Here is a 13,021-nt window from a genome sequence, read left to right as displayed (position 1 = left end):
AAACTGGAATGCCACAGGCAGGGAGAAAAATGGGAGTAACAGCTCTGTCAGAGATCCCTTTAAGCTGATAGTGAAATGCAGGGAGTACACAAGATCATCATGTCCAATCCTGCCTACTCATAGACAATCATGTACTAGATCTGTAGTCAGGGAACCTTACACATTCCTCCTCAACAAATCACCAGTCTATTTACAATAAACCACAAGGGACACTCTATAAGATGAGAACCGAAGCCACAAAAATTGCATGTGCTACAGCAAGGCAGGAAAAGATCTGACAACACCAGTATCTTAAATATATTAAATGCATCACCTGAGGTTACAGTGATGCAGGTGAGAGTGATCCTGGGGACTAATCTACATCACATAGAAAGACTTATCAAGTCCAAATAGTCCCTGCAATCATAGCCTGGAAGGACATTTCTTTTTAAGTCTGAACTCAGTTATCTGTTTAACTCAAGTATAAAACTCCAGGCAGATCCCTGAAAAGGTTCTGAGTTTCACTTAGGAAGTGAGCAGTATGGACATCAGTGTATCTTCCTCAGTTTTCTCTCCCCATATTTCCAATGTTTCAGAGAAAAGCAAAAACATATGCAGGAGAGAAGTTCCTAGGATTTTAACTTGTTATCAGTGCTCCTCTGCCTTTACCAAAAATTCTTTACTTGAGCATTTAAATGTCAGCCATCCTTCAGCCAACTAGTGTCACCAACTAGACACTCTGCTGCAGTGAGTGTCTCCCGCACTCAGCTTAGGACAGAAGCTCTTCTCATTGTTTCCCCAGTGCGTGACTTGCACTTGGCTCCTTTAAGTTTCATTCCAACTCAGTGACATCAGCTCACAGTCACGTAGTCCTGCCTACATGGCGAGTCCTGTGGCACATATGGCACAACAACTTTCACTTAGATGGTTCTTAATGCAACTTCACTTCCATTAGATAAAGATATATCATTACCCTTATCAAAGGCCTTTGGCAAAATATTGATTTGGGCCATATGATCTCAGGTTATCTTCCTTACCCAAAGAACCTGGACTCTTCCTTTTCCCTCCTTACTTATTACGCAACAAGAAAACTTTCTGCAGCATTTCAGTTTTTCTTTAAAGATCAGATCAATTAAGCTTTGGATCACTTTAAACAGACTCTCACAAAACAAGAACCAGGCCTAGACAGCAGTAACACATTCTAGTACTTTCAGCCATGCTGCACAGTCATGCTAACTCATACTGCTCCCTGCTCCCTCATTTACAAGCCAACATCTTCATAATATGCTGAGCTTTCATCCTTTGTTTGTTTTTCCTCTATGGTAGAGACAGTTCTGATAAGGGTATGTAAGAATTATTTACAGTTGTGGTGTTTCTAAAGTGTATACATACACATTTTTAGTAACCAAGCAAACCAGAATATAAAATTCTGTACTGAAGTAGAGGAGTAAGGCCTGTTACTTACATGCACTGCAAAGGTAACACAGTCTGGGCTTTTAAAGCTGCTTAGGAAGCACATTATTTTTAATATCCAATCTTAAAAAGGGAGAGGGAGTACAAATGTTAACTAAATACTTTGAAGGAAAGAGATCAAAGATGTCTAATGTCCCAGACTGTTTCCCTGCTTTAGCAGCGAGCTGAGTCACTGAGTTGGCTCCATTGTATCATCTATCCTGATTAACAGTTAAGAGTTAATGCATATGAGTTAACTGATATCAGAATCTCATACATCCAATTAATTATGATAGAACCAGGCTGCTACCAAGGACTTAGTTTGTGTTTACACATCTCTTAGTAAAACAATTATGTAAATTGCTGATAAATAGTCACAGTGGGGGTCACTCCATGGAAGCTAAAGAGAAATGCAGAGCTAGACTTCAGCTTCCAGAGAAGACTCCTTAAAACAAAGGAGAGCAGGACTTGTTACATAGGTAACATCTTGCTGATCTAGCCAATAGCAATGGGAAAAAAAAGCAGAGAAGCCTTTTTACTTCCAAGACATCTCAAAACCAAATAATCAAGGGCAATGTACCTGTGGCTATTCAGCACTAGAGAAAAATAAATAGAGAAAAATTAAACCATAATTTCCACCAGCAGTAGACAAAGACAGGTAGATGCTGCTATCTTTTGTAACATGAAAATACATGAGAGAAAAGTTTCACAGGTAGAGGAGATGGAAAAGAATTTATATAATTACCTTAAGAACACATTATTCAACCTAAGACAGAAGAGATAAGCAAGTAAAGTGAAAAATATTCATAATTATCAAAGGAAGAGGTATTTTTCCCCAGGCACGTATATAGCATACACTCAACTCAGCTACTGTCACTGTAGTTGCCATAGCAAAACAACATTGCAAAGTCACTGCCATTTCATAGAATTTTTATTGTACCAGCTGTAACCTTGCTGGGTTCAGAATACTAGTAAGAAGTAACACTGATAACACCCATGCAGAGTTGCAACATACTATTTTTTCACACTTTAATGTAGCAATTTACAATAGCTGAACTGTTCCCACACCATTCTCTCATGCTGACATGAGCTAATTTTCTTTACCATTGTCTCCCACTGCCTTGCACTTGCTTAACCTACCCACTCTCCGGGTCCTGGGCCAATATCCCAGGCAGCAAAATAACGCATTTCTTTCTGCTCTGATTTTGCTTGCGTTGCAGTAGGCAGGCATAAATTTTAAAGGCAGCTGACCTAGAACTGACACCCTCCCCTTCCTCCCCCCTCTTTTTAAGCTATCATGCAGCATAGTAGACATGCTGCTGAGTATTATAAGCATCAGCAACTGCACCCTCCCCAGGAGGTCCTTCCAAGAGAGAGCAGGAACCAGCTGTGCTAACACCTTTTGCAGTGACCCACACACCACAGCCATGAACTTTGGAAAGCGTGACACAGGCAGCAGCCACACAGTGAGAGATGATAGCAGAACTTCAGGGTGAAAAAAATCACTTTAAAGGAAATCTGTTCTATGCATTTTTAAACTAAAGTCCCAGAACACTCCTCCTACCCATGGAAGCATTCTGACAGTATCATTAAAAAAGCTGCTGCTCTGAAGTCCAGTCTTGGCACACATGCTTTTTGGAGTGCTCCAGGAAACAACTGCACTGCCACATCCTAAATCCTTCCAGTCTTGAGCTGGTGATTTGTACAGCTGGAGCTGGAAGTTTCAAATCACTGAGGGATACGCAATGAGATATGCAGGACTTAGGTTATGGGGTTTTTTTGTTGTTGTTGTTGTTTAAATTAACATTCTTCAGCATGATGAAAGGTCTGGTTAATCACTATGAAATGCATTCATGAGTATTAGTATTAGGCAACCCACAAAGGTACATTATACCATTGTTTGGAGACTCAGGCCTCTCAGTCAGAACAACTAAACAGAGCAGAAAAACCATGGATATATTTCTAATTCCTCCTGACACTAGTTTTTTCTCCTGCATCACAAAGAAAATCTCCACTTAAAAAAAAATATAAGTAATTAGTTTACACTTGACCAAAGTTACTGTGGAGGTGAACTACAGTTTCGGACATTGAGAAGAGGTGGAAAAGCCAGATATTCCCCAGTAAGTGTTTGTTGTACTCTGTACTCAATGGAGGAATCCCAAAGGAATGGCAATTGGACAGCAAAGAGACATCTGAAGTTTAGGAACAGCTGAAAGAAATAACCCTGCAGAGTCATCCTGCAGTCAAAGCCACTTGTGAAGTCATTTGTAGTCAAAGCCACTTGCATCATGCTTATACTTTGAATCAGAGATAAATACATGGAAATTAGTAAATTATAAAACCCCATTTGATTCTATTTGAAATTTGAGTAAGCTTTTGAGTACCACTCAAGCCATCTTGCATGTTGCTTACACTACTTCTTGTTTGAAGGTTCTACAGTACCTTTTCCTTTTGAGATGACTCACCCACTGGAGACTGATTCAATTTCACAGGGGTTCTGTTTGACACAGGATGAACGCAAGAATGGGAGCACCTTTGCTGTGACACAGTACTAGCAGCAGTTCCAAAAATACTCTTTTCCACTTGTATGCAGATACCTTTTTAAGGACTATAGAAGTGTTGGACTTTCAAAGAGTTCTTGCAACAGTCTGGGGGTCAGAACTCAACAAACAGTATGAACAGGAATATTCATAGCTGCCTATAAGCATTAGAGCAAGGAAACATCCGGACATGGTGACCCAGAGCAGACAAAGGCCTATGGAGACTAATGAAAAAGGTTGCCCGGGTAGAGCAATGCTGCATGGGCAGTATTCAGATGATAATCTAATCTCAACAGCTTACATGAATACAAAACTATCCATCATCACCTAAAATCATTAACTGTCTTGATTAACAAAAGTGCTTTTCAAGATTTTTTAAAACCAGATCTTGTTATAAAAATCCAACGCTAAAAATATATCAGTTTTTCATTCAAATTCCAAGAAATCAACATGCAGGAGTTTGCATAACAAAATGCAAAGTAGAGGTTGATATTATGGGAAAAGATACATTAATGACAAGAAACAGCTGTGAAGGTTTACTTGTGCTCCAGATTTAGTTAGCTAGACTTTAATTCCTTTGCTAATAGGAATTTTTAAAAGTCTCCCTTATTTTGCACTTTCTGGAAGCTCAAGAACAGCATATAAAGCAGTATTATGCAGGCTGTGAGTTTGTGACAGTAGAGTGTTTTTAAATCAGCTTAAAACACCAAGTGGTAACTTCCAAGAGTAGCAGAATGAAACAATATGTTCATGTACAGCTCTGATCATATGTGTGTTTTCAGGATTTTCCATCTTCTATCAGTATTTTCCACTACTACAGTAGGATGTAGTTTTTACCATCTTTCCAAGCATTCAGAGACCACCCAAGACCACAAGACATCTCTGCAGTTTAAAATGGAACAGTTCATCCAGACAGCATGTAGGGATGAACCAGCTATGTCTGTCCAAGACAATTGCATTTTGTTTTCTTTTTTTCGATCCTGAAAGATTGCCAAATACAAATAGCTAAGAAAAAAAAAATCACAACAACAAAGTGCATTAGGCAATGGACGTGCAACATCAGAATAACACAGGAGACAATAATACTTCCAACGCAGAAGCTTGGCAAGCAGCAGAGTACTCAGCCCAATACTAATGTTCCTGTAAAACACTAATATACTAGAAACAGACAAGTGTCTAATAGTCTACTGAGTATAAAACAGCAGTAAAACGGAAGAAAATTGGACTGTCTCTAAGACAAAAGAAAATTAGACTTATACATAGTTACACCTTTAAGTTATCAAAACAGTCTTAGGCAGCATTTTTGACATATAGGTTTCAGTGCTTTGCAGAAGAAGTCAATATGTTTGTATGGAGCACTCACTCCCCAGAGAAAAAGGGGCATGTTTTCTACCAGTTAACACAGCTGTGAGCAAAACCAAAGTGCTGGGTGCCACTTCAATATTCAGTTACCATGCAAAACTAGAAGGCCACACACCCCTTTCTGAACCGAAAGCAACACCGGAGCCCTCATCACAAAATGTTTCACAAGCATTGTGACTGGCTTCCACTCTTTTCCTTCTACCTCATTTCATGATGACTTTATTGCTCACAGTTAAACCAAAGAGTTTGCTTTCACCCACATTCCTTGTCTTATATTATATACCTGCAGGTTCATCCAGCTGACCATATCCAAAAAGTGTGGTGCTTTCCCACTGACTGGAATGGAAGATTGAATCTCTTCTCACCGCAGTCATCTCAAAGAATAAGCCAGGGTCATATAATTTCACCATTTATAAAAGCGATTCCCTTGCTTATCACAAAAGTCTGTACAGATTCAATCAAATTTTGTCTGATGCTTCAGCACCTTGCATGAAAGCAACTGATGAAACGCCACACTTCCCAAAGATCTCTACAGGCTATAAGCAAGAACACCAGATTGCACTATTGCCACACTCCAAGAGGCAATTTTCCATCCCATACTTTTGACTTTAATTCAAGTGGGGTATATAAGCTTTTCAGTTTAAAAATAAAGTAGCAACCTCATTTCAAAAGACTGGGAAAAACTCCAGAGCAAACCAGAACTCAGTACAGTCCAGTCCACATTCAGGAACCTTTTTCCACAACTTTCTGATAAGATTCCATAATTGATCAAGTGGACCAGTTCAGTTCATGAAAAGTAGTCTCAGGATAACCTGAAATTCAGCTGGGGAATATTTCACCCCACAAGATTTCAAGCAGTTACTAAAGGACTAGGTGAAGAGAGGCACAGGTGCCAACAGCACCTGTGTTTTGCATTCCCTCCTCCTGACCTTCTTTCTTCTACAAAATCTAAGAGTCATGTTCATCTTAGAAGTTTAAATAAGTTAACTTCCTGAACATCAGAGCTATGCATAAAGCTATTTACAGCCTTGCCTTACAGTTTTATCCCTTTTTTCTGTAAAAAGAAACTCAAGCAAGCTCCTTAACAACCTGACTTGGCACAGAACAAAAGGCGCTACAGAAACAATGTTGTCAGCACAACAGTAATAATGCAAGAGACCAAAGGAATTAATAACTATAACAAGGTTTTTGAAGAGTGCACCTCACAAGTAGTTTTATTAAAGGTTTAATTTCAAAGTTGACATTGAACACTTGAGTTTACTCCATCAGCCTCTTGGCTTTTGCAGACAGTATGTTCTACAATTCTCATTCACAAGAGACAAGGGTGGACAGGGCACCTCCAAAGTTCATTACAATAATTTCACTAAGTTTGTCAGATCCCGTACAGAATGTAAAGGTAAAGATGTACAGAATGTACAGGTAAAGATTAAAAAGTGAATCTTTCATATCAGCACTGAGCAAACAAGCCACAGAACTCTGACTACAAAAGTGATAAAGAATGTATTTAATCCTGATTTTTTTAAATGTACATCTAAATAAACACAAAAGGGATTCTAGTGGATGTTATAAATGCAAATACTGTAAAACACACTATTCATTTGCAATATACCTGAATCTAAGTCATTTTCACATGTACAGAAGGAAACATTGCCAACTGTCTCTGAACAGACTACAGTCATTTCCATGCTGCCCATCCCCATTTAATCATGGCACATGGTAAACAAATACTGCAGTATTTACTCAGCAGAATAAGTGAGTATATCTGATCAATAACCCTGATAATCTTGGTGCTTCAGCCAATACCTTTTCATGAAAAACAATACAAAAAAATTTGCCAGAATGAAACAGTTGAAAATATTAGCTGTGAAATCTTAAAAAAAAAATCTGATACATTTGATAAATACTGTATTTCGAAACTTAACTAAAGAGAAAGAATTCCTATGCCCCAATGCCCACCAAAAAAGAAAAAAAACATCTTTTCTCCTCCACCAGTGACAAAATGTCTAAATGAAGAATTTTATCCTTCCCAGTCACCTGACACTCTGCTTGGGTACATATAAAAAAATTCAGCTTTAACTACTAGAAGCAATTTCCAGGCACATCAATTTCTAACAGATCAGGCAAAACCAAACTTAAAAAAAAAATCTACTTGCCATCTCAACTAACTTTCCCGAAAGAAAGAACACAGTGAACCATTCCCATACTCTAAAAGCTTACAGAGAACTACTGAATCAGGGTTTTGTGACTTTGCTTTAAGTCATTTCAGGACTGATGATACAATGCAAATTATTTCCAAATCAACAAACTGATCTTTGTGAGTCAGACTGCAGCAAGAGTCCCTCTCTTCTTTTGTTAGAAAACAAAGAATAAAAGGAATAGAGTAAGCTATATTTTTATCTCAGACATAGTCATAAACCCTGAAAGCCATCACTGGGATAGGATCATTCTCTTGAATTCTAGTCCGTGAGATGCCTATTGAAACTTAGCAGCTTTTTGCACTCTACATGCTATTTCTTCACACAAGGTTTTGCAGTGCACCATACAAAGTCACACTCACATTCACACACAGTCAGTGAGACACTGCTTTAAAGACTTTGAACAGAGGCTCCAGGCACCAGGCCTAATGTGCAAGGCACCATATCAATAAAAAAGATAATACAAACTACTAAGAATTCACAATACAGTTAAACGCAGGCAGGCAGCAGGTAGGATTTCATAAAGCTGCTACAAGCAGCTTCTCTTGAGCATAGCCTGCTCAAGCAGAGCAAGTCTGGCTGTTTACAGGGTAAGTTTGCAATTATAAGAGCACTTTTAATAGCAGCATTGTAATTTTAATCAACCTCTCTCCTCACTACTCATACCTGCTCCTATGTCACCCTTGACTCCTGCTGGAACAACCATTTTTCTGGCTGCATAATAAAACAAATTGGGAAACAAACCCAGGGTGAGAGAGGCAGCCTCACAGAAATGCTAAGGTATTTTTTAACTTAGATCAGTTCCTCAGTGATTTTCAGCAGCAGCCTTCACCAAGACTTATGCCAACACAAAAGAAAAGTGACACAAAAAGCACGTGGAATAAAAGAAATGCCAGTGAAACTAAAACATCAGCCTAAGCTGGTATCACAGGAGATAAGAGCCAATGTTCATTGCTTTTACCGTGACAAGTAATACAGCCCTGACACAGTTAAAAGGGGCAATCTGAATACAATTGCTCCTAGCAAATAAGATGATTCATAGAGTTTACTGACACCTATATGTGTCTTCCTTGTGACACCTGTGCCTCTCCACAGGTGAAACCCAGAGTTTTCTTTGAGCTGGATAGGCTTTACAAGTAGTTTTTAAGAGACTAGATTTGTGTGCTACCTCAGGATTTTGAAGTTAAATGCTACTGAAATCCAGTTCCTCAGACTCTCATCCAGACCCAAGAGAACAACAAGACACTTAAATCTGTGCTGCTGTAAGCTGAGTATTCTTCTCATATCACTCAATTCATGAACTACTTGAAGGTCTTTTCTAGTCAACATCTTCAGTGATAAATTGCTGTGTGTAACCATCATAAGCAGATAGAGCAAAAATAGCAAAATACATGCAGAAGAAAAAAGATATACATTGACAGACACATTGAAAACATTTTACTATATGAATTCAGTAAAAATAGACAAAAAATAAAGGAACCCTATTCAGTATTTCCATGTCAATTCTCAGCATTAAACACTGAAACCAAAGATAAGTAAAGAAAAGAGACACTTGAGTTGTTCTAGTAAACTTTAGCGTAAACGTATGTATTTAATTTCTGCTGAAATAATTTTTTACTTTTTGGATTTCAACTAAGTAGCGTACGTATTGAAAAAACTGCTACATCACTTGTGACTTCACAAAACTTTTAGCAAATTGAGCATGACACAACAGGCTACAGAAACTAAAACTATTGCATGGCCCTTTAGCTTTCATGTTCTTGCCTTTTAAAGGAACCTTTTAAAAGGAACTGTTTAAAAAAAGTACAATCGGGCTTACAAAATTAACTATTTGTTTTGTGAATGTTTTGTGTTCTTTCTCATAATCTAACATTTTATGGAGTAAAAAGTTTAGTTTTCACCATTTAGGCTGCATTTGCCCTCTAGATGCAGCATTGAGCCTGGGGACTGGATGGAGTCCGTCCCTGGGAAAGCATGTGGGACTTGCTCCCTAGGACAGTACAACAATGCAGAGTAACTACCTAACTTTTAAATAACATGTAAAGCAACTTTAAACGTGCAGAAAGGTCCTAAAATTAAACCTAAGACAACCCTGAAGCTTTTGTGGCATCTTTTAAATCTATTTTATGGAAACAATTACTCTTAAAGTTGGAATAGCCTCTGTTCTAGTTTCCTCGTGCTTACTCCCATCCCTTTCCACATAGGGGCAGAAGTACACACCAGCTTCCTTCTAAATACTTGGACAGGCCTACCAAAACTGTGTTTGGAGCATCCATAAATTGCAGCTGAGAAAAACATAATCAAATCTGCCAGTTCTTGAACTTGATATGTACTTGGGCAATGAGAAACTGATAAAAATACTGCACCTGTGTGTCCTGCCTGCTGCAGCTTCAAGACAGAAAACCAGAATAGTGAAGATCTGCAGTGAGGGACAGAATAGTGAGAGAAAAGAGTATTTCTTCCTTTCCAGCTACCCAAGCTTTGAGAAGTAAGTTTCAGACATCCATTAGCCTGAAGTGAATATGAGTGTTGAGCTATAATATTTTTCTAAGGTATACTGTGCCACTGAACATGACAACACCCCACCTATTTATCCTTTCCTATGTACTATAGCTCTCTCTATCAACTTTGATCCACTTCAGAGTGAAGCAGCTTGGCGTAACCCACAGTTGGGAGCTAAACCATCTCATTTCAGCTGAGGCAGACCAGGGAGCTCACACCAGCCTTCACTAGGAGAATTACTGGGCAGCAACCTCTCACAGCCATGCTGAGGCACAGATGCCATATGAAGTCTGCCAGGTTAGATCCAGAATACGACAAAGACAATTTCACAAACAGCTGATGAAGATCCAGGAAGAGATCCTGGCTCCCTTCCACCTCCTGCCCTTGAACGCGGCACAGAGGTGACTTCCCTCACTTTCCCACTTTCCTCACCCCTCACGCACCTTCCGTGCCCATCTCATGCACTGCTTGGCCCTCTGCCTTGCTCCACATTTCCCCACACCTCCAGAAATCTGTGTGTTAAGCAACCAGAGAGGGGCAGGCCAGAGAAAGAGATAAGACAAGCATTAAACCAGATGCACTGAGTAGAAGCAGCTTTAAGAAGAAGAGCAGGAGTCCAAGGTAGGGAAAAATAAAAAACAGTTTTCCAGTAGAGGGAAACAAAGCCAGGAAGGGCACAGCATGGCAAGGAGAGCATACTCAGCAGAAGCCATCAAGTTAAGTCAGGATATAGAAACATACCTGATTAATTCTTTTACTGGTATGCAATTAGTTCACAGGTATTTCATGGTATTTGGTGAGCTTCATAATTAGTTAAATCCTATTTGGCATGTATTACTTGACTAATGCTGTGGCATCTTTCCCAACACATTCCATGAATATTGCTTCCCGTACCATAACCTGTCTTGCTCTACTGATAAATAAATACTATTTAATAGAAAGATAGTTTACACATTATAATGAAACACCATGAACTTGCATTATTCCCCACATTTGCAACAGAGGTGCTGCCTAGGAAGACTTTCACAAGATCAATGAATGGTCTGGATTGGAAGAGACCTTGAAGACCACCTAGTTTCAACCGCCCTGGCATAGGTAGGGACACCTTCCACAAGACCAGCTTGTTCAGAGCTCCATCCAACCTGGCCTAGGACATCTCGAGGGATGGGGCATCCACAACTTCTCTGGGCAACCTGTGCCAGTGCCTCACTTTTGGCCTATGCTTATCTAGGTTTTCAAATCCCAGGTCTTTGTACACTTTCTTCAAGCAAACACATAAGTACAAGTGCACCCATTCCTCAGTGAAGCATTTTCAGGGTATGTCCACACTGCCTAATGCCATGTCGATACACCACCACTCTACTTCTACCTGAGGTAGCTCCAAGGCAGCCTGAATTTGTCCTGTGACGCACCCAAAGTGTTGAGAAGCAGAATAAATCAGGCAGTATGCTGTTCCCAGGCTGCTCCCAACAACTAGAAAAACTTGTTCAAACTTCTCCCACACGGCAATGTGCAATACAGACCTACACATGGATCTGGGAAGAAGTGAATTAGAATGAAGTAAGGAAGAGAGTATCCATACGTGGCTGTAAGTTTTCTGGTTTGTCTGAACAGCTTCAATTAACATATCTTGCTTTCCTATAAAAGCAAAGAAATGAGGAAGAGCTGGTCTGCAGCTTCCCTATGCCTTTTCAAGCATCACACAATTCTATCTTGGTAGCAGCAATGCCCAAAACCCAACCAAAATTTCAACTCACTTAAAACATATTTACAAATTCAGTATCAACATTCTTACAATTCTCAAACAACATACATGACATCTACAGTTGCAAAGGACAAGTCTAAGAGACTGGTCCAATGTAGCCTCATCAGCTACATGAGCTGGCATTGACCTGCTTCCTCAGCTCATGGTCTCGCTGACAATGCAGCCAGTCCTCAAGAATGGACCTGCCACACGTGGCAGCAGAGGTGACCTGTCTCCAAAGAGGAGGAAGGCAGCAAGTCAGACAGCCACCCTTATGACTTGCCAGAAAACCCCTGGCTAGGCATTGCCCCTCCAGCCCTACATTTTAATATCACCATGGGCCACACCTCTCCCCTGGCTGTCTCCAGCCTACACCCTTGGAGAGAAAGAAGCCTTCATTTCCTGATGCCTGGGACCACTCCTCTCTGAGAGCGAAGGGTGCGGGAGGAAAAAGGCATTTTTCAACAATAAAGTCTGTGATGAAGTGAGGCCATGCACATGCCATGGTGTGACTTGTTCTTCACGACAGGAAGATATAAGCTCAGTGCGTGTGAGGCATAGCCAGACGGCCTTGAGAGACAGGAACCATGAGGTGTGGTGCACAGCCCGGGAGTTTGGGGGAAAAGTACCGCGGGGTACCAGACACAGTCAGGGATTTAGGGAAACAGACACCTTGGGGTGTACGGCACAGACAGAAAGCTTGGAGGCCAGGCACTTGCAGGGTGTGAGGTACACTCAGGGGAGTTTGGGGGACATGCACCACAGGGCACTGTCTCAGGGTCTGGAGGTAAGGCACAGGAGTGTGCAGACGGGGACAGGGACCAGGGATGCAGGTGCAGCCAGAAGATGAAGGTGGGGAGTGAAGAAGCTCAGCGCGGCACAGCCGGGGATCTGCAGGAGGGGCAAGAGGAAAGCGGGCGCAATCATGGAGTTTGAAAGGAAGGTGGGAAGGAGGCACCCCGAGCCCCATCCCCATCCCATCCCGTCTGGCCCTTCCCGAGAGCGCCCCGCCGCCCTGTGGCGTCCCGCGCTCCCGCTTCCCGCTCCCACCGGGTGCACTCACGCGGCAGCCGGGCGACCCCACCTATCGCCGCACCGCCGGGGGCCAACTGCGCGGCAACTCCGCGCGGGCGACGGGAAAGCGCGGATCGGGGCGGGATGGACCGCCCCGCACCGCAGTACGGACTGCCCCCCGTTCTGCCCGCCCCGCCTCCGCCCCGCCCAGCTCGCGCCCCGGGCTGCCCTCC

General features: G+C 41.3%; 1 protein-coding gene across 2 annotated transcripts in view; it reads right to left on the bottom strand.

Moving 5' to 3' along the window:
- Nucleotides 1-12,912, bottom strand: part of ELOVL7 (ELOVL fatty acid elongase 7) — a 29,271-nt gene extending 16,359 nt beyond the window's left edge. The window contains exon 1 of one of the 2 annotated variants that reach the window (XM_027671535.1): nt 12,838-12,912. The gene's annotated coding sequence lies outside the window, so the exon portion shown is untranslated. The remainder of the gene's footprint in view (nt 1-12,837) is intronic. The other variant, XM_027671536.1, reaches the window with a different exon arrangement.
- Nucleotides 12,913-13,021: the final 109 nt, after the last annotated feature.

The sequence above is a fragment of the Neopelma chrysocephalum genome, unplaced genomic scaffold (genome assembly GCF_003984885.1).
Source record: "Neopelma chrysocephalum unplaced genomic scaffold, ASM398488v2 Primary Assembly neopelma1_97102, whole genome shotgun sequence".
NCBI lineage: Eukaryota > Metazoa > Chordata > Aves > Passeriformes > Pipridae > Neopelma > Neopelma chrysocephalum.
The sequence above is the reverse complement of the archived record's forward strand: the minus strand, read 5'-3'. Positions and strand labels throughout refer to the sequence as shown.